General features: G+C 44.5%; 1 long non-coding RNA gene across 1 annotated transcript in view; it reads right to left on the bottom strand.

Annotated features, from left to right (window-relative positions):
- The window catches only part of LOC109282326 (uncharacterized), a 118,422-nt gene that overhangs the window by 84,174 nt on the left and 13,519 nt on the right, over positions 1 to 20,729 (bottom strand). Inside the window, exons 5-9 of the long non-coding RNA XR_009461083.1 lie at positions 5,077 to 5,200; positions 1,341 to 2,001; positions 686 to 813; positions 481 to 594; positions 108 to 266 (exon numbers count right to left, since the gene is read on the bottom strand). This is a non-coding gene — a long non-coding RNA (uncharacterized LOC109282326). The remainder of the gene's footprint in view (positions 1 to 107; positions 267 to 480; positions 595 to 685; positions 814 to 1,340; positions 2,002 to 5,076; positions 5,201 to 20,729) is intronic.

The raw sequence follows: 20,729 nt of genomic DNA on the forward strand, positions 1-20,729 counted from the left end.
TTGATGGTCCACAGCTTCCCCTGCCCTCGTACTCCCCTCCCCCCGACGAGCCTAGTTTAAAGCCCGCCGGAGGAGATCCGCCAACCTAGTAGAAAACACACGCTTACCTTTGGGGGACAGGTGAAGCCCATCCCAGCTGAGCATGTCCCTCGTCGTGATGTGCGGGTCATTGTCCAGGAAGCCGAAGCCTGCCTCGAGACACCACTGCTGAAGCCGCCAGTTGGTCTCTCTGATGCAGTTCTCCTGCCGTCTTCCTCGTCCGGTCACTGGTAGGATGGAAGAGAAAACCACCTGGGCACCGAACTCCTTCAGCATGCCACCCAGAGCAGAGTAGTCCGCCATCAGGTGATCGGGGGTTCTCCTGGCCGCATCATTACTACCCACATGGACTAGGACCATGGGGTAATAATCGGTGGGCTTGATCCTGGCCTGGATTACCTCCGTTACATCCCGAATCTTTGCTCCAGGGAAGCAGCATACCTCTCGTGCCGAGGGGTCCTGGTGACAGATGGGTCCTTCCGTACCTCTCAGGATGGAGTCTCCTATGACGAGCACTCGTCGCCTCCTCCTCTGGGTCATCGTGGATCTCTTGATCTGTTTGGAGTGTGAAGAACGTGGTGTATCTTCTTGCTCAAGGGTTTCCTCCTCCCCTTCCATCTCCTGCAGGGTCGCCAGGGCCTTGTACCTGTTCACCAGTCGGACTGGAGAAGCTGGTACCGGTTTGCTGCGTGCTGCTCCGGTCCTGGCTGTGACTGTCTGCCACTCTGCTGTGGAGGGTATTCCCCGGGGTGCTTCTTCCTTTGGTGCCTGGGCCTGCAGGGAAAGGAAATAACTATCAATTTCATCCTCCGCGTCCCTGATCACCCTCAGCCTGCTAACCTCCTCCCGGAGCTCCCTCACCTGCGCCTCCAGAGCCCTAAGATGGGCACCTGCTGGACAGGTGTGGGGGCCCCCAATCTCTGCCCCCCCCCCAGCCCTGCTGGGGATATCCCACAGGCCAGGAGGTAGGGGGACACCAGCTCCCCCATGGGCTCGGTCTGGGTGGAGGCCTCAGACCTGCCCTGGGTAGCTTTGTCCCCCTGGGCAGAGGCCCTAGCAGCACTCCTCGTAGACACCATTCTACAAGCTACTGTTTGTAGACCTGTGCTGTGTCTACGCCCTACCCCTAAAGGAGTCCCACTCCTGGCCCTCCTGGCCCGCCCTCCGGTGCAAACGCCCGCGCAAATGCCGGCGTGCTCCCACAGAGTGCGCCTGTTTGCACGCTCTGTTCGCGCCGCGCGGCTCAGGGGCTTCCCCTCCGGATCCAGCTCAGCTGTGCCGGGTCCCTCCGCCCCACTTACCTTCGGGGGATCAGCTGCTGCTGCCCCCGCTGCCGATTCCTCTGTTGCTGCTGCCGCCGCCGCCTCCGGTCAGTTGGTTGGTAAAAAGGGCACACGTGCGTGCGGGACACACGTGTGCTGCCTCCTCTCCTTCCCGCTGCTGGTTCCCGAGTGCTGGGAACTACGTCACTCCGTGGCTTTAAAGCCCGCGGTTTGAATTACCCGCCCCGCTCCAACGGCCAATCAGGCGCCCCGGTCTACCCAGAAGTGCCTGCCGGCAGTTCTGCCCCTACACTCCCCCGCTGGGGGGATCCGCTGCCACAGGAGCCTGCTCCCCCAAGCGTTAGCCCCGGGGGTGCCCCCTGGCCTGGGGAGACAGTCCCCTTCCTAGCCCTCCCTGTTTGCGCGCTCTGTTCGCGCCGCGCGGCTCGGGAGCGCGGCTCCCTACCGGCTCAGCTATATGGGACCCGGGGGGCTTCCCCTCCGGATCCGGCTCAGCTGTGCCGGGTCCCTCCGCCCCACTTACCTTTGGGGGATCAGCTGCTGCTGCCCCCGCTGCCGATTCCTCTGTTGCTGCTGCCGCCGCCGCCTCCGGTCAGTTGGTTGGTAAAAAGGGCACACGTGCGTGCAGGACACACGTGTGCTGCCTCCTCTCCTTCCTGCTGCTGGTTCCGGAGTGCATCTGATTACATCTGATGCGTTACTGCTCAGTAATGCACATATAAATGCCTTACTGTGTACTAACACTGTGCGTGTGTGTGTACTGACCTGGAACTAGCTTTAGTCCTAAGTCAGTCCACACATAGCGTTAATGTACTTTAATGCCTGCACATGTAGGCATTGGCCTATTCCTGCTTATTGCACAGTAACTTACTGTGCAACGAATTTAAGCCAGAGTATATGCATGTGTAGACATGTCCATTGCACAATAGCTCATTAGTGCCCCGCAACACTACTGCACAATAGTATCTCATGTAGGCACGGCCAGTATTTATCCATTGAAGAGTTTACACTTTAAAGAAGATCAATAGTTTGGTACCAGAACAGAAACAGAGCGCACTGGGCAGAGAGTACTGAAGGAAAGCTGAATGAATCATGTGAATTTCATGAAAGAATTTAAATAATACACACAAATATATTTGTTTATATTGTTGTTTGTAGATATTTTAATCCATATGACTTCCATCAAAGAAAAAAATACCAAGAATAAGGCAATAATTATGACCTTGCATTTTGCATTGTATTTTCTAATGAATGTATCATTATGATAAAGCACATTGTGCTCTTTTGTAACAATAAAAAGTTTTGAAACATTGACACACTGTTTACATATGTGTTTAACTGCGCAGTAGACTAATTTGTGGCTGTGTAAAGCATCACTGTTATGATGCTATTAGATGCAGCAAACTAATTTTCAGCACCATAAGCTAGTACTGTCAGAGATAGTACTATATTACTGTGGTGAAAATAACTGCACCTAAATGCACATGTAAATGCTGACCCAGCATACATTGTACCTGGTCAGACCCCTGCCTCCTACCTAGCCACAGGGCTCCACATGCTTGGGCACTCTTCAGCCAGCTTCTCTGCCGCCCAGCACTGCTGCCTGGCCTGACCCTCCGTGGGCCACCTGCCAGCCCAGGGCTACTCTGCCCTGGCTCAAACTTCTGCACTCCTGGGTGCAGTATCTGTACATGCCCCCTGGACCACAGCAGGATGAGCATCTAACTACATGTGCCATTAAGGCCGCATGATAAACTCTGGTGCAGACTGCACCGGAGTTTATCACATTGCCTAAATGGCACATGTAAATACACCCAGCAGGAGTAAATTAACAACAATCATTTTCACAGTAATTCACATTTCCTCTGACATCACTAGTCTAGAAACAAACAAGAGAACAAACAATATGAAAGCAGGCACTCTGGCTTCTACTACATATGAAGAGAAAACATGCATGATTGCTAAATGAAAAAGAATAAAAAGGTATGGAAACATCCTTCTGAATAAGGATTTACAGACAATGGAAGTTATACAGATCATTTGTGGACAACAATGGCTTTCAGCATTTCCTTCTTTAATAAATAGCACAAATAACTGTTGATGAAATGACACTCCATCTTCATTATTTCTTTGTTAGCACTTAAGCTTCCAGCATGCAAACACTTTCTCAGATGAGTAACTTTACATGCTTGAGTAGTTTAATTGATTTCAGAGGATTAGGACTTTGGCTATCCTGCAAAAAGAGTCATATAATTATCAAAGCATGGCATTGATTTCTGATTCACATTTTCCTGAAACACCAACAAGAATGAGGGTTCACCTTTCTTCTAAATAGATCATAGCAACATGCACTAACTGAGGTAAGCTGAGCTTTTTTGAGTATTCCATTTATGGATTATCTGTCCAGCAGGATAGAAGCAAGGTTCCTTCTACAAATACATGCATAAACAGTTTTCTCATAGGTGGAAAGTGCCATATGCTGCATCTACATGAGCAGCCAACTGAACAGTTGTTACTGCATAGTCATTTAGTACTTGCTTAACCAAGTACTAAATGACTGCGAAGTAATTGGCATTGCTACTAGCAGCAGCAATGAGCTATGACATGGTAGTTTGTTGCTACTGTGCTGTAGCATCTCATGTAGATACACCCATAGAGTATTAATTTTCATCTGTCATCTCACCCAAAAAGTACTTTCCCAGATAAATGCAGAAAAGCTTGGCTTTGAGCCCCAATGAGAATGGGAAAAACAAAGTAATTCAGTGCATAAAACAAATTATATCACTGGCTCTGCAGTATGCCAGTAGTATTCTACAGGGTTATTCAAGCTTCCTTCATTTAATTGCTTTGAGAATGCTCTGGGATCCTACACAATAGTGGTTTGGAATTACACTCTAGTGCCATTAATAATAACCAAGACAGAACAGTAATACACCTTCAATATATTTTCAAAAGTGTGTGCCTCTCTTTCATGCCTCTCACAGCTTTATGAAAATGGAAATTAAACTATGTCACTTTTAAACTAAGGAGCACAAAGTTTAAAACAGACATTCCATACACAGGCCTATTTAAGGAACAGAATTCATACATTTCATGACAAACTCATTCAGCAGATCAGTCCTTGATTTTTGCAGAGTATAAAATCTTAGTGTTTATTAAAGAGCCTCAGGTTAAGGAAGGAAAATAAAATTTATGGGGAGATCTGATACTTCCATCCAACTAAGAGTCACTGGAGAGGAATGTAGATATGTAATGCATTTAGTCATCAGTGATGCATGTTACCCCTGATATATGAGTGTCATGTGTGCAGAAAAATCTTCATGCTTCTTTCCCAGCCTTCTGGAGAGTTTTTGGGGTGGGGGGGGCACTCTTAATTTTCATGTAGTGCTCAACTGTGATAATTTATTATTTTGATGCTTAAAGGAGTAAATGCTATTAATAAATGGTCCTCAGTTTGCTCTTGCTCATACAAGTTTTTTCCCCCAACATGGCTTTAAAGTGGTATGCAAGCACAAAGTACATAAAAGTTGTGTAGAGAGGAATTATTTGCAAATGTACACGTGTCATCTTAAGTGGCATGTTCCAGCAAAGTGGACAGATGCAGAATAAAAATCTTCAGTTTATATTTAAACAACATTAACAGCTACATTTCAGATTTGGGAGTGATTAAGCCAAATGGGCAATCTTACTAAAATCTTTTAACAAAAAGCAGCAAAGAATTGCAAGTTAAATTGAAACTTCATCCTCCACTTACCCCCTGGTGCCTGGCTTTAGAGTCCACATGACACTGCAGTCCCCTAAGTCTTGATCCTGTACTTTGATCCACATGGGTGAGTAACCATGGCATTGCAGATTCTCACTGAAATCAATGAGACTGCCTAAATAAATCAGATTGTAAGATAAGTGCTTATAATAATATTTGTATTGTTCTTATAACCAAAGGTTTCATACGAGGTTTCCCTAGTGCTAACCCACATGGTCAAAGTTATACACATGCATATTTGTAGGATACGTAGCCTGTAGGTACTAGTCCAGCAACAGCTTGTATAGGCATATATAACAACTTTGCACACATCATCAGTTTCCTTGAGTTCAATAAAACTAATCACAAGTAATTTGATACAGGATTAAGGCAATAAAAATAGTTAGGAAGGATCTGTATCTATCCTCCCTGCTCCCATCTTTTCTTTAAGAAACTGTCATCATTGATTGAGCTGCCTTCCTGCACATTTAGATACATAGATAAACACCTGAACCACTCAGCTCTTTCAGTGCTAGACTTTTCTTTTCTATCTTTTACAGTTTAATTAAGGCGTCTATAACAGGGACTGGCAGCCTGCAGGCTATATCTGGCCCATAAAGCCTTTGGATCTAGCCCATGGAGTTATGGTTTCAGCAGCATTGGGTGGTGGGGGATCTCCCTGGCCTGCACTGCACCATGCCATGCCACACTCAGTGGCCTGTCTCTCTGCTGGAGGAGAGCTATTCCTGTACTATCTAGCATTCAGCTGCCTAGAGCTTCAGTGGGGGTGGGGGTGGGGAGCATTCGCTGTGCTACACTACACCTGAAAGGGAAGAAATGGTGGTGGTAGCAACTGGCTCCTAATATGCCCACCCTGCTCCAACTCTAACTGTGACATTCTGGCCCCTCAGCAGGAAAACATTGCCAAATCCTGATCGATGATAGTCTTGCATATGCAGACACTGGTTACCACACTGTGAAAACAACAACAATACATTGTTCTGAGATTTGTACATTATCTATGGACATCTACAAGTCAGCAAGCATAACATACTGCCATTTTTTCCAGCACCACTGTAATCTGCCTTTACATTGGCACAAGAAGATGGACCGTGTACAACTGAACACCAGTATTAACATATAAAGCTGGCGTATAATTACTCCAGAAGAAAATCAGCAGGAATACTATACTGCGGTAATTTATACTGGTATAAGTGCCATCTCTCTGCAATGTACCCTAGGGTAGTCATTTGCAAGAGACCCACAAGCTATTATTTCTCACAATCTAAAATGGTAACTAATTTCTACAGCTGTCCACTGGGTAGTTATGCTGCATGTGTGCAGCTACCCACAATCTCTGCAGATCCCAGTGTAATTTCTGTGAGTGTCCCAAACCAACAAGTTACATGAGTGTAATCATGTCTTTCATCCAGGATCTGTGTGAGTTTGGGTGGTTTAAACCAGGTTTAAACCACCCAAACTATTATTTTGATGCAGTGAATCAGGCTTAGCATATATTGTTCTAGTGTAATATTTTATGTGCATTATTTATGCCAAGTTTTAGACTAAATTTAACATTTATTTCCTTTTGTAAACTGAAAAATAAAGTTTTGAAACCTCTACCAGATCATTTACTAAAGCAGCTCTAGTAGCTGCCACTTGAATTCCTTGAGCTGACCTCATTATATAACAGGCAAGCTGACCTTATATAATAATGAGTACCTTTACTAATGTGTCTTAAATCACCTTTATTTTTCAGGGGGAAAAACATATGCAAAGCTAGATGCTGTGCAGTATTTGAGAGACTCGACACACATCAAGGAAAGCACCTATTTTTATCTCACATGGTCTTTGAGCTAAGGTAAGGGATATTACAATCTCTGATCACTACTCTAATTTACAGCTGACTTGCACCATGTACACAGGCAGCATAGCAGCACTGAATCCTTGTAGTGCTGAGCAGTAAAAACATATACTTCAGATTCGCTTCTGTGCTACAGAAAAAATCTCTCGCCCTTTTTTAAATCCCTGCAGGCTACCAAAGTTGAGTAGAAGAGCTAGTGCCCATGCCAGAAGCCATCCAAAGTTCCCAATTCTTCTCTCCCTAACCTGGATTTTATAGCAACATAACCTGAGTTAATCAAGTTTCTTCTGATTAAACTACCACACATAAGAGAAGAACAGAACCTATTATACTTCAACGATCATCAATAACTAGGCCTTATTAAAAATACATTATTTAAAAAAAGAGGTCAGCCCAGTGACTGAGTGATAATACAATATGCTTTCTGGCTGGAGTTCTCAATTTAGATTCTAAGTTCGTTTTTATCCATAAATTGGGACATGATCTAATCCCTTTATATTGTTAGGGACAGAAGATAAAACAGTTTATGTGTAAGTGATCAGAAACTGGTATAAACCTATAACAGAATAGACGTGCAGTGCACATAAACCAGTTTCAAAATGGCTAAAACTGGTTTAAAATAAACCTGATTGAATGTAGTATCAGATTGAACTGGTTTGGGTCAAACCAGTTTATGAAACTTCTGTCCCAGACCCCTTCCTGGTTCAAGTTAAATCACAATGCCCCAGCATCCCAGCATGCTTTCCAGCCCTGGGCTGGCCTATACTGTCTACTCCAGATAGCAAGGCTGGCCCCACCCCTCTGCTCCCTAGCTGGAACAGGGAGCACTGGCTGACAAGTGGTTGGGGTGTGGGCAAGCCTGGCTAGGGATGCAGGGACTGCCTCCTGCCAGGCAAACCCTGACTGGGGGCTGGGCCAGGGAGGGGGCTAAACAGCCCTTCCCCCACTCAAACTTACTGCTGGCTGCAGTTGTGGACTACAAATCCCAGAGGCACCTGGCAGCAGGAGGAGGAAGTGATAAGAAACTCTACAGAGTCCTGCTGCTGTCATTCTGGACTGCAAATCCCAGAGACCTCAGGGGCATCAGGAAGAAGAAGTAAACACACAGCCAGAGAGCCATGATCTAGTGTCCCCTGGCTTCTGGCCTGAGCCACTGTAGGCATGTGGTTGCATTTCCTGAATCAAAGGTAAATGTCTGTTCACTTCTGTTTCAATTTAATCTGTGCAGTTTAAACTAACCTGCAAAGACTGAATCCATTCAGCCTTAAGCTTTTTGACTGTCTGTACCTGGCCTATAAGGCTGCCTATAGCCACACAACAAGTAGCCTGAGACACCTAATCCAATCTACCTTGATGCACAGGTCATAGTGACAAGATATTTTTGAAGATAGAATAGAGTCAGTGGAGATGCTGACTTCCTACAGAATCCTTTCACATAAGCTAAAAAAAAAAAAATCTGTATCAAACCCTTTCTTGTGTAAATCTGGGATGCAGAAATGAAATGCTTTTCATTCACAAATGGCTCAGAGCATAGCTGCAGAAAAGACCTTGTTGCAAAAAAGGCCAGCAGCACACTGGGTTGTATTAACAGGAATGTCACTTGCAAATCGAGGGAAGTGATTCTTCCACACTATTCAGCACTGGTAAGTGGAGTACTATGTCCGGTTTTGGGCCCCACACTTCAAGAAGTGGACAAATTGGAAAGTGTCCAGCAAAGAACAAAAATGATTAGAGCCCTGGGGAGCATGTCTTAATAACAAAAGGTTGAAAGAGCTATGGTTATTTAATCTGGAGAAGAGAATACTAAGGGAGAATTTGATAACAGTTTTGAAATTCCTGAAGGGAGGAACATTCTGATTATGAGGGGTGGTCAAGCATTAGAACAGGCTACCTACAGAAGATGTAGAATCACCATCCATGGAAAAAAATTAAGAGCAGAAAAAAATTAATTGGACAGAGACTTGTTTGGGATGGTTTAGTCAGAGATGATCCTGCCTTGAGGAGGAGGCCTAGACTTGATGAATTGTGAAGCCATTCCAGCCCTACTTTTCTATGATCCCATGGTTCACGCAGAAGTAAATCACAGCAGTATTTTAAAAATATGACTACACTCAGACTCCTATGAATATTTTTATCCTTTGACTTGTTTTTTCCTCTCCTACAGCCTCTTTCCATGGGACACTTTTTACCTTTTGACATTCTATAACAGGATACAGAATATCCTTCCCTACTTTCAGATTTTCAATATAAATTCAAAAATAGTTTCCAACACTTCAGTTAGAAGGTATTCTGTATGACTCTGACCCACTTACATTTGCCGGAAACTGAAAAAGAACACTTAACCCCCTACAGTATAAATATCTTTACAGGGTGGTGAATAGATTTTCTGAGTTTCACATGAAAAGTTGCACAACCACTATTCTTCCTCCCCTCTAGCTCTCAGTACAAGGTCACAGAAATATGATCATATAATGAAGTTAGCAGAGTATGATAAATTAAATTCTAATAAGGCTTCTTTTGCTGTATTAAACATTTATGGTACAGTAAGCCACATATATACAAGACATCTGAGCTCTACACTCAGTGTCAGACAGAGCCTGTTAAAGAAGGATTTTAATACAAATACAAAATAAAGATGTTCTCCCAGTTGCATTCTTCAATTTAAATATGAACTTAAAAAGAGATGTTCACACTCAGAAGCCAAAGAGCTTGGCAGCTTTTTAAAGTAGGCAAATGTCACCTCTCTGAGTGTGGGTAATGTCTGAGAGGGAATAATTTTAGCTCTAATGGCTTTGATTGCTCTAACAATATCTCCTAACAGGGTGTCTGACAAACAGCTTCCTGACAAAGCCTCCATATTAAAGCATGCATAAGCATGATGAAGGAAGCACTCTTTCTATATGGCTTTGCAACAAGATGCCAAAGTAAATTACTGTTGATAATGCATGCAAACACATCTAAAGCTGAAATAGAGAGATTGGGAGGAAAAAAGACTGAAAAATCTCCATATAGACAAAACCACAAATTATGCAGCTTTTTCTGAAATATTATGAGTGCGCCCTGAAAGGAAGGGAGGGGGAATTGAGGGGAGGGGGGGGAAAGGCCTAAGAATGCAGTGAAATATGATACTCTTCCAGTCTCAAGTACTAAAAATGACAGGAAGGATTTTTGTCTGTTTCTCTCTTCTTAACAGTGTAGATTGGTTTTAGTAATCATGATTATTTTGTTTAGTATTTTCTATATATTGAGTGTTCCACACACCATGTTTGGAATTCTGCTCTGTTACCACTGGGAAGGCTTTATCCTCTTAGCATAAGTATACAGAGTTGCAAATATGCAAAACAAATTAGCAGAACAGACCAGAAGGATCCTGCCCTGAATTAAATGAGAGTACTGCTGCATAGTCAGCAAGTTATTCCTGTTAAATAGCTTGAGCAAGGCCTAGAAGACAAATGACTAGAAAAAAATGTGTTTTTATCATGCTGATGACTGTACTTACCTACAGTCATTTGTGTTCCATAAACCCTTCTTTGCCCATGCTCCAACATGTGATTCTTGTCCTCTTGAGAGTTACCATGAAAAGGATACAGACTTACTTTTAATTTTTGTTCAAACAATAAAAAATGCTCCAAAACAAAGCACCACCACCACTTTGGATTTTAGAAGCTCTGCAAGCTTTCTTTGTGTTGTGAGTCAATTGACCTATAAAGAAAAATGATAATGCTACTATGAAAGAATTGAGTGTGGAGATGTTTCATCTTCTCATAGAAAAGGGAAGAAACAAGGCTACTTACCAGCCTAATAGGAGAAAGAACCATCTGACAGCCTGGTACAAAATGGCTACTTTAGAACTGCAGTGGCTTGTCTTTGCAAAATTTAAAGGGAAAGTCACCAGACAGGCATGCTGGGAAATATCTATCTGTTGATAAACCAAAGTCATACAAAGCAAGTAGCTCTGAGGTCTGTAAGAATGTGAGTCAAAGAAAAGAGTAGTGGACCAATCAGTTCTAAAAATGTATTAAATTGTAATTTTCCAAAGATGACAGTGGTTAAGCACTGCAACAGATAGAGAAGCTTTAGAATATCTATCATTGAAAGTTTTAGAGTGCCAGTCAGAGAAATATTTGTTTGGGATGGTTTTGGCAGGGGGTTCAATTAAATGGCTTCCTGAAATTTCTTCCAGCCCTCCTATGATTACAAGAATATTGTGAGATGAAAACAGCAACAACCACATTCATAACCATGTATGAATTGCATTATTAACAGGGATCCTGGTTTTCCTGATAAAAAAATAACAAATTCTCTGATTAAAAAAATCACAATTAACTGATAAAACACCTAAAATCTGTGATTAAAATAAAAAGCCCCTCACTCCCCCACCCCACAACTCCCCTTGGCCCTGCTGGTGCCTCTCACCCCCCCCCCACCCAGTCCCTCTGGCCCCACTCATGCCCCTCACTCCCCCCCAGCTCTGCTTGTTTCTCTCACTCCCCCACGTAGCCCCCTGACCCTGCTGGTGCCCCTAACCCCCCATGCACAGTCCCCTGCCACCCCCAGCTCTGCCAGAGGGGGCCTCCAGCTGCCAGGTCTATGGGGCCAGGGACCCAGACATGCAGCCCCCTGCCCCCAGCATGAGACGGTGGCTGCTGCAGTGGAGCAGAGCCCAGCTCCCTCCCTGCTGCCTGCGTGCTTTGGATTTGGGCTGGGGGGGCAGTTCCCCACCACTGTGCACACTCCCGGGGTGGCTGGGGATATACTTGACCCCCAGATCTGTGCACAAGGCAGGGGTGGGGTGGGCTGCTGACTGCGGGCTTTGGCTCCCTGCCCGGCTGCCGTCTTCTGGGGCCTCTGCAGCCTGGCAGATGCAACCCAGTGCTGCACGGCAGAGTGGGGCTGTGAGGGGATTTCCTTGCCGCTGTGAGTTCTGCGCTGTCCTGGTGAGGTGTCCCCTGTGTTCCCAGCAGCAGTGAAGGGTATAACCCTACTCTGTTGCCCCCACTGCTTTCACATGCACAGGGGACATGTCACCTGGGCAGCGTGGAGTTCACAGCAGCAAAGAGATACCTTGCATGGCCACACCTGCCAGACTGCAGAGGCCCTAGGGGACAGCATCAGAGCAGGAACCCAAGCCCACAGTGGGCAGTCCACCCTCACTCTGCACACAGATCTGGGGGAGCACAGGTCCCCCCTCTGCCCCTAGGACTACGTGCAGCAGCAGGGAGCTGGCCCACTTCCCTTTGCCTCCCAGATGAGCCACCCACAGCCCAGCCCTACTCCCCACTAGGGCCCTGCAGCCATGAATTGTGGCCCTGGGCCCCAAACCCCATGCACTGCCCAGCTGGGCAGCAGCTCCAGTTCCACCTATGCCCAACTCCCTCCCTCCCTATGATGGCCTCAATCATCACTCCCCCCACTTACCTGTGGGAGCTGCTCTCCAGGCTGCCTGGCGGCCATGTGGATATACATCCACATGCTGCTCCCTGCCTAAACACCCTCCTCCTGTTCCCTCCCAACCCCTTGCAGGCTGGAACTCTGTCAGCCTGCAGAGAGCTTTTTGCAAAACTGCAGGTCTCTCCAGTAAAATGAGAAATCCACATTTTTCTCCAGCAAAGGGTAAAATCCATGGTTTTCCCCCTTTTTCCATGGGAACAGAAAACCCAGATCTCTAATTATCAAATAAAAAAAGAAATTAATATATAAACATTTTCTTTCTTAGTGTCTTAGATTGTAATATTTAGGGACAGAAACTGCTCACTACCTTATTTTTGCAACACAACCCATATCCAGATTATATCTTTTGTGTAATACTGTAATATAATGCCAAGGGAGTCTGTAATATGGTAACAAATACCATGGAAATATATAGAAATAAAACATAAGGATAATATTATTAACAAGTTGAAAAAAACTGTGAACACTGAACTTGTCTGAGTAGGGAAAATATTGAAAGAAGTTCTATGAAATGGATTTTACTTTTTATAGTTTCTCTGTATTATCAAACAATTTGAATTTTCATCTGATTCCATAACCCAGTGGCTGGTGTGTGTCACATAGTCCTCTCCATACCCAGTCCACAGATTATGTCAGTTCTTGAAGATCTGAGTTTAAGACCAAACTTAAGCTGTAGAGACTTATGCTATTTATTAATTCTGCTTCCTACTTAAACGCCTACCATATTAGCTAACAAGGGTGAGGTTGAAATGTTGTTGTACCCATGATGGTCTAGGGCAGAGCTTTCCAAACTGTGTGCCACGACACATTAGTGTTTCGGTGGCAGTGTGTAGGTGTGTCGCGCGAAATGCAGAAAATTTTGCGGAAGGGCACCACGGAGCTCCCTTACTCGCGTCTGCTTCCCTTGGCCCCTCCCCCGGAACTGAATTAGTGTGTCGCGAAATGATGCATGTCTAAAAAGTGTGTCACCAACATGAAAAGTTTGGAAAGCTCTGGTCTAGGGAATATGAAAGAAGCAAGATTTGAAAGTTGAGGTAATAGCTTTTCTTGGGCCAACTTTATAGTTGGGAGAAATGTTAGGCAAGCTTTTGGGCACAAAATGCCCTCTGGGCTGGGAAAGAAGAGGGGTGGGAGCTTTTATGGGATTTTAACTGCTGATCTGCAATCATAACTCCCTAGTCAGTGTATACTGTGTGCCCCCTTCTATGCCTACTACAAAGAAGTTATAGACTCTTAAAGATAGAACTGATGGTTTCACATTGATCATAAGGGAACTTGATAGTAGGGCTGTGCCTACAAAACACCATTTTGTTTCAACTTCTGTTTCACCATTTTGATGGGACAGTGTTTAGTTTTGAGTTTTGTTGCATTTCAAAAACACTGTTACATTTTGTTTTGTCAAAACTGGCTGTTTCGATGCTGTTTCGATGTTTCACCCATAGGCTATAATGGGGAAGCACAAAACCACCTATAACTTTATCATTTCTTGCCTGATTCAAATAAACTTGTAGAAATGGTATCTCCATCTGAGGCCATGATTCCTACCAAGTTTCAAGGAGATAAATTCAGGGGTTTCTCAGAAACTGCACCTCAAAGTTTTGAAAGCAAAAGTCATGTCACATGTGTGTTAAGACACGGTGAGGTGAAAACTACAGGCATGGTAGTCCCTTCTGAGATCATGAGGCCTGCCAAGTTTCAAGTAGATAAATGCAGGGGTTTCTGGGAAACTGCACCTCAAGCTGCTGACAAGCAAAACTTGTGATGTGTGACTCTGTTTGGGTGTTAATGAACAGCTGGTTTTCCACCCCTCCAGAGCATTGGGATTGGAAGGGACCTCAGGGAAGAATTGCAGTCCAGTGATTAGTGGTCAGCTACAGATGTCAATATCAGAGCAGTCCTTTCACCCTCTTCCCCCTCCCTCTCTGTAGTTTTTTCTGTTACCCAGCTTCGAAGCTCAAAATGTTTTGAGGCTGTTTCGAAGCCATTTGTTCCATTTTGATTTTGCTGTTTTGAGCTTGAAATGAGTTGAAACAGCATTGAAACAAAACACCCAGTGAAATTCCACGCAGCCCTACTGGGTAGCATCTCCTATATTTAGGTTGCATAAATGCTTTCCATTGAGCAAATGTGGCCTTTTCTTCAGAAGCAATTCCAGATCTGACTTGCAGAGGGTCTTTGTTATCTGGGAGAACATCTTCAAATTGCTTATATGCCTTGTCTTTCCCTTCATAAAGTTTCTCAGTTTTAGCTCAGATATAAATTCAACCTTTTACGATTTTAAAACATGTGATTTCTCTTCTCCCTCTTCCCAGTGATGCTCAAAAAAATCTGTCATCCTGCCAAAGTAATAAGTGAGTCCACAAACATGCTAAGGCTGGACTCATGCTGTTGCCAAAACAGCAGCAGTGACAGACACTGAACTAGAAATGTCTGGAGACAGCACCAGACCTCACAGATCCCTTGTGCAAATGCATTATGATGTAAACTTTAATTCCATATTCTCATATTATTTTTCCACAGGACTCCTGCCTTTTCCAGGACACAGCACAGACACACAAGGAATACACATGGTGAGCCATAAATCTGTCACTTCTGAGTCCTTGACTTTGCAATCTAGTGTAGGGTTTTGTTTTGTTCTTTTTTTCTTTATGAAGTATTACATACTAGGGCTGTTCACTAAGTCAAGTGAATGAGCTTTGAGCAATGACAGTGCTCAGAAACTTTTTTACTACAATTTAAGCTCTAAACATCACTTTTTATTCTCTCCCTCTGAGAAGCTAAGAGGTTGACAGTGTTTTGTTAAATCTTGTAAGATACTTGGTTTATTTCCTGGAACTTAAAAGAACAGGAACTACATTCTTCATGTTGAGCAGTTGCCATTCCCAATTATTTCATTTTAAAACTCTTCTAGCTAGGAACATGGGGTGCCTATACATAAGTGCAGAGGCCGCTCCAATGCACTGTAATGACAATGCATTGAAACAGACTCGATTAATCAAGTCTGATGGAGGGTGGTAATTACCGCACTCCAGCCAGTCTCTGTGTCTCGTGTATCAGTGTCCCTGTGCTTCAAAATGGCAGTGGGGGAACTTTAAATCTCATCAAACAAGCTTTAGCTAAAGCACCCCCACCATCATGTTGAAGTGCAGGGACAGTGATACATGAGATGCTCTGGGCACTCGAATTAGAGCCGCTCTCAGAGCCACTCTAATTAAAGCTCCTTCCTCCCTCCCCACTGCCTGAGTATGTGTATAGACGCCCATGGTGAAAGATTATCTCCTGATTATCTCCTGTGGCTGATAATGTCAAGGAGACACTAGGAAAAGTCTAGGAACAGCAGTGGATATTGACTGTTGGAGAACTTAGTGGCTCAAAGAACTGGTAATATGGGAAACAGAGAAGCTTTTATCTATAAAAGACTTTTTGGTAGGAAGTTGATATGAGACAACTCACTTTCATACACTTGCACTTTTACCCCACATTTAATATGATGTAATATGACTGAGACACAAAGATTTTCAGCCCCTCTCAGAATCAGATTGAAACACATTGTGAGGTAATTATTCCTTCAGAGCCAACAAAAAAGAATGAAGCGTAATTTTTGTGTGCTTCAGAAAAATAGAGGATACAGACATGGGGTGGGGATTTGGGGGGCCTGCAGGGAAGGGGTTTACGCAACCAGAGGGGATGGGGGGTAAAAAATGTTCAGGTCAGGGTTGCAGGGATAGGAACAGCACAGCTCTGGGACTGGAGCAAGTGGCTGGGCTTTCCCAGCCCCAGGGCTGTGCTGCAAATGTGTGAAAGTGTTTCCTAGATCGAATTAACCTCTTCCCAGATCTGGTTAACCCTTTCTTGATCTAAGTTAATGTCCTGAGGTAAGCTAATTTAAATTGGGCAAAACATTTTTGGGCTAATTTTAACTCCGAGAATGCCTGCATGGGTGGACATTTAGATCAACCTAACCCTGGTTACATGGGTGACTGGTGCCACCTTAGTTGGGGAGGCACATGCCCCCACAATGACCAGTCAGTGACCAGGGGGGTGTTCCTGTAGCCAATCTCACTGACTGGGGGGTCCCCCACAATGGCCAATCTCACTGACTGGGAAGTGGTAACGGGATTTCATCCAGCACTCCCTCTCCCCAGCTGGTGCTGGCAGGGTGAGGGGGCACAAGTGCTTCCACCTGCCCCCCTGCTCGTTGCCTAAGCAGGGAGTGTGGCCCATCAGGGGCTGCACCGGCACTCTCAGGGAGTACACATGCACCCAGTGCACCCCCTATGTATTGCCACTGCCTGGTTAGGTCCATCTATATGTAATGCTTATAAGTACCCATAATACGTAAAAGTAACTATCTGAAGAAAAGGAAAATACAGACTACAAGGAACAAAGCTTGTAAATATAGATCAAGTAAAGCAAAGAGATTTTAATGCTATAGTAGCAATTTAAATACAGAAGTCAAAATAATAATTAAACTGAAAGGCATCCGATATATTTAATGGAAAATAAACTATTTCTTCATACTCCCATTCTTATTTAAATAAACAAGAAGGGGCATTTAATTTGTCTGCCTCAGAAGCTGTTATATATCAAGAAAGTAATGATATGATAATGGATCTCTCATATACTCTATATGTTTACAATAAACATAAAATAAAAACATAACGTTAGTAAAAAAAATTATATTTAACCCCATTCATTAAGAAGGAGCAGAGGCAGGGGATTAGCAGATTGAAAGAGGCCAGAAACCAGGCAAAGGAAGGGAGTGAGAGGGAGCTAGGAGGCTGGGCAGTAGACCCTGAGAAGCCATGCTGAGTCTGAGGAGGCTTCATCTGTTCCAGGCATCGGGAGCCCTGGCGGTCCCAGTGTTGAGGACACCAATGATAATGAACGGGTGTTCCCTGGGAGAGAACTGCATCTTTTGGGAAGAGACTGCTGATAAAAGGACAGCAGAAGCTGCAATGCCCAAGAGGCTATAAACATAAGAAGGCCCTGACAGTAGTGAGCCAGATCAGCCAGTGGGGAAACTAGAGCATAGTGAGAGACGTTCTCTCAAAGCAATAGTTTTTCTCTGTCCTTACCCTGAGCAGACTGGTTATATGCTTATCCTGGGTAGGGTGGAAAGGAATCAGCTTAAGGTGACTGCTTATACTCCTTTCATTTCTTTTCTAATTGAACTTATAGTGAAGATGGAACTGGGAGAAGTTGGGCCCAAACAGGGGCTGGAGAGTCACAGGGAAGACTCCACTAGGAAAAGAGTACAAAAGCCTGAGAAGGGTACAAACTCCAGCGCCTGGTTAAAGGTCTGGGGAATCCCAGGGCAACATCAAAACCAAGCACTGAGGCACCAAAGAAGATACAGCCCAGTACCTGCAGTGCCTCTGAGTCTGAGAATAATACAATTCCCATCAAGGTGTGACAAAACAAGTTCCTAAGTAGTGCAGGAACAGGGGAACATAGCTGGGAATCGCCACATCACCAGAATCCCAGTTTCTGGCAGCCAGAGCCAGTTACATTCCCTTGCTGCAACTTGAAATTTTGTTCCTTGTTCTGTCATCTGCCACCACTGAGAACACTCTAGCTCCATCCTCTTTTGAACCCCCCTTCAGGTAGTTGAACGCTGCTATTAAATCCCCTCAGTCTCCCCTTCTCTAAACCAAATAAGCCCAGTTCCCTCAGAAGTCATGTGCCTCAGCCTCCTAACCATTTTCCTTGCCCTCCTCTGGACTCTCCAACTTGTCTACATCTTTTCTGCAGCAGAAGACCCAAAACTGGACACAGTACTCCAGAGGGCCTCACCAGTGCTAAATGGAGGTGAAGAATCACATCCCTTGATCTGCTGGCAACACTCCTACTAATGCATCCCCCTATGTTGTTAGCCTTCTTTGCAACAACAGCACACTATTGGCTCATATTCAGTTTATTGTCTACTGTAAGCCCCAGGTCCTTTTCTACAGAGCTGCGGGGTATCCAGTATTCCCCAGTTTGTACCAGTGAATAGGATTGTTCCATCCTGTGCAGGACTTTGCATTTGTCCTTATTGAACTTCATGAGATTTATTTTCATCCAATCTTCCAATTTGTCCATGTCTCTCTGAATCAAGCCATTTATTACTGCAGTTGTGTCCAATGATACAGCTAGTTTTCTATACACCTTACAGTCCATTCATCCAATCCAGACTTCCTTAGCTTGCCCACAAGGATGTTGTGGGAGACCATATCAAAAACACTGCTAAAATCAAGAAATACCACATCCACTGGTCTCTCCACATCCACAGAGCCAGTCACCTAGTCACAGAAGGCAATCAGATTGGTCAGGCATGACTTGCCCCTGGTGAATCCATGCTGACTGTTCCTAATCATCTTCTCCTCCTCCAAGTGTTTAGAAATGGATTCCTTGAGGACCTGCTCCATAGTTTTTTAGGGATTGAGGTGAGGCTGACCAGACTGTTGTTCTCTTGATCCTCCTTTTTCCTTTTCTAAAAGATGGGCACTGTATTTGCCCTTTTCCAATCATCCAGGACCTCTCCCAATTGCCATGAGTTTTCAAACATGACGGGCCAGGAGCTCTGCAATCACATCAGCCTAGTCATTCAGTACCCTTTGGTTGTATATGTCAGCTTTTCTAAATAGTCCCTAACCTGTTCTTTCACCACTGTTGGCTGGTCACCTTCTCCCCAGACTGTGCTACCAGGTGCAGTAATCTGGGAACTGACCTTGCCTGTGAAGACTGAAGTGAAAAAGGCTCTGAGTACTTCAACCTTTTCTGTATCCTCGGTCACTAGGTTTCCTTCCCCATTCAGTTATGGACCAAGACTTTCCCTAATCTCCCTGCATCCACAGAGCTAGTCATCTCATCATAGAAGGCAATCAGGTTGGTCAGCCATGACTTGTCTTTGCTGATCCATGCTGACTATTCTTAATCACCTTTTTTTCCTCCAAGTGTTTAGAAATTGATTCTTTGAAGACCATCTCTATGATGTTTCCAGGGATAGAGTCTGACCAGTCTGTAATTCCTTGGATCATCCTTTTTCCCTCTCTTAAAGATGGGTGCTATATTTGCCCTTTTCCAACTGTCCGAGACCTTTCCTGATTGACTTTTATAAGATAGTGGCCAGCGACTCTGCAATCTCAGTGACCAACTCCTGTTGCCTTCTCAGGTGCGTCGTGCCTGGCCCCATGGACTTGTATGCATCCATCTTTTTCTAAATAGTCCCTAACCTGTTCTTTCACCACTGTTGGCTGCTCACTTTCTCCCCAGACTGTGCTGCCAGGTGCAGTAGTCTGGGATCTGACCTTACCTGTAAAGACTGAGGTAAAAAAGGCACTGAGTACTTTAGCCTTTTCTGCATCCTCTGCCACTAGGTTGCCTCCCCCATCCAGTTATGGACCCATACTTTCCGTGATCTTCCTCTCATTGTTACATACTTGTAGAAACCCTTCTTGTTACCCTTCACAAGCTTTTTAAGCTACAACTCCAATTGTTCTTTGGCCTTTTTGATTTCAGCCCTTCATGCCTAAGCATGCTCTTATACTCCTCCCTAATTGTTTGTCCAAGCTTCCACTTCTTGTAAGCTTCCTTTTTGTGTTTTGTGTTTGAAGAGTTCTCTACTAAGCCAAGCTGGTCTTCTGCAATACTTGATAGTCTTCCTATGTATTGGGATGGTTCATTCCTGTGCCCTTAGTAAGTTTTCTTTAAAGTACAACCAACTTTCCTGGACTCCTTTCTTCCTCAGACTGGCCTCCCAGGGAATCCTTCCTGTTGGCACTGGATTTATGACCCAGATACCTTGTTTCAGGTAGACCCAAACCCCCAAACTGCCCATGACCTCCCCATTTGATAATAGGTGAGTTTTATTGACACACAGTGATAGCAGATAAGAATAATGCAAATAATTCTATATCTACCAGTCCCAGGATTGTCATCAGAGGAAAGGTATGTTTGGACAGTATGTGAGCTTCACCCTGAGGTTCTCTCTTGAATGTCAGATGTCAGCAGCCTGGAGGTTGGAGGCCAAGGCCCAGCTCACTAGGGCTGTGCAAAACCCCTGTTTTCATTTTGGTTTTGTTTTGACATTTTGTAGGGCTGTCTGAAATGGCTGTGTTTCTTTTTATTTTGGATTTGGCATTTCAAAGGAACAGTGATTGTTTTGGTGTTTCAGATCGCTGTCCCGTTTCGTTTCAGCTGAAACTATTTCGGAGCTGTTTCGGAATTTCAACGGTGTTTTGGCACACAACACCATAACTCGGAATCACAAATTTGCCTATAACTTTGTCATTTCTTGTGCCTGATTCAGATGAAACTTGCTGGGATGGTAGCCCCATCTGAGGTCATAAAGTCTGCCAAGTTTCAA

The sequence above is a fragment of the Alligator mississippiensis genome, chromosome 3 (genome assembly GCF_030867095.1).
Source record: "Alligator mississippiensis isolate rAllMis1 chromosome 3, rAllMis1, whole genome shotgun sequence".
In the NCBI taxonomy this organism is placed as follows: domain Eukaryota; kingdom Metazoa; phylum Chordata; order Crocodylia; family Alligatoridae; genus Alligator; species Alligator mississippiensis.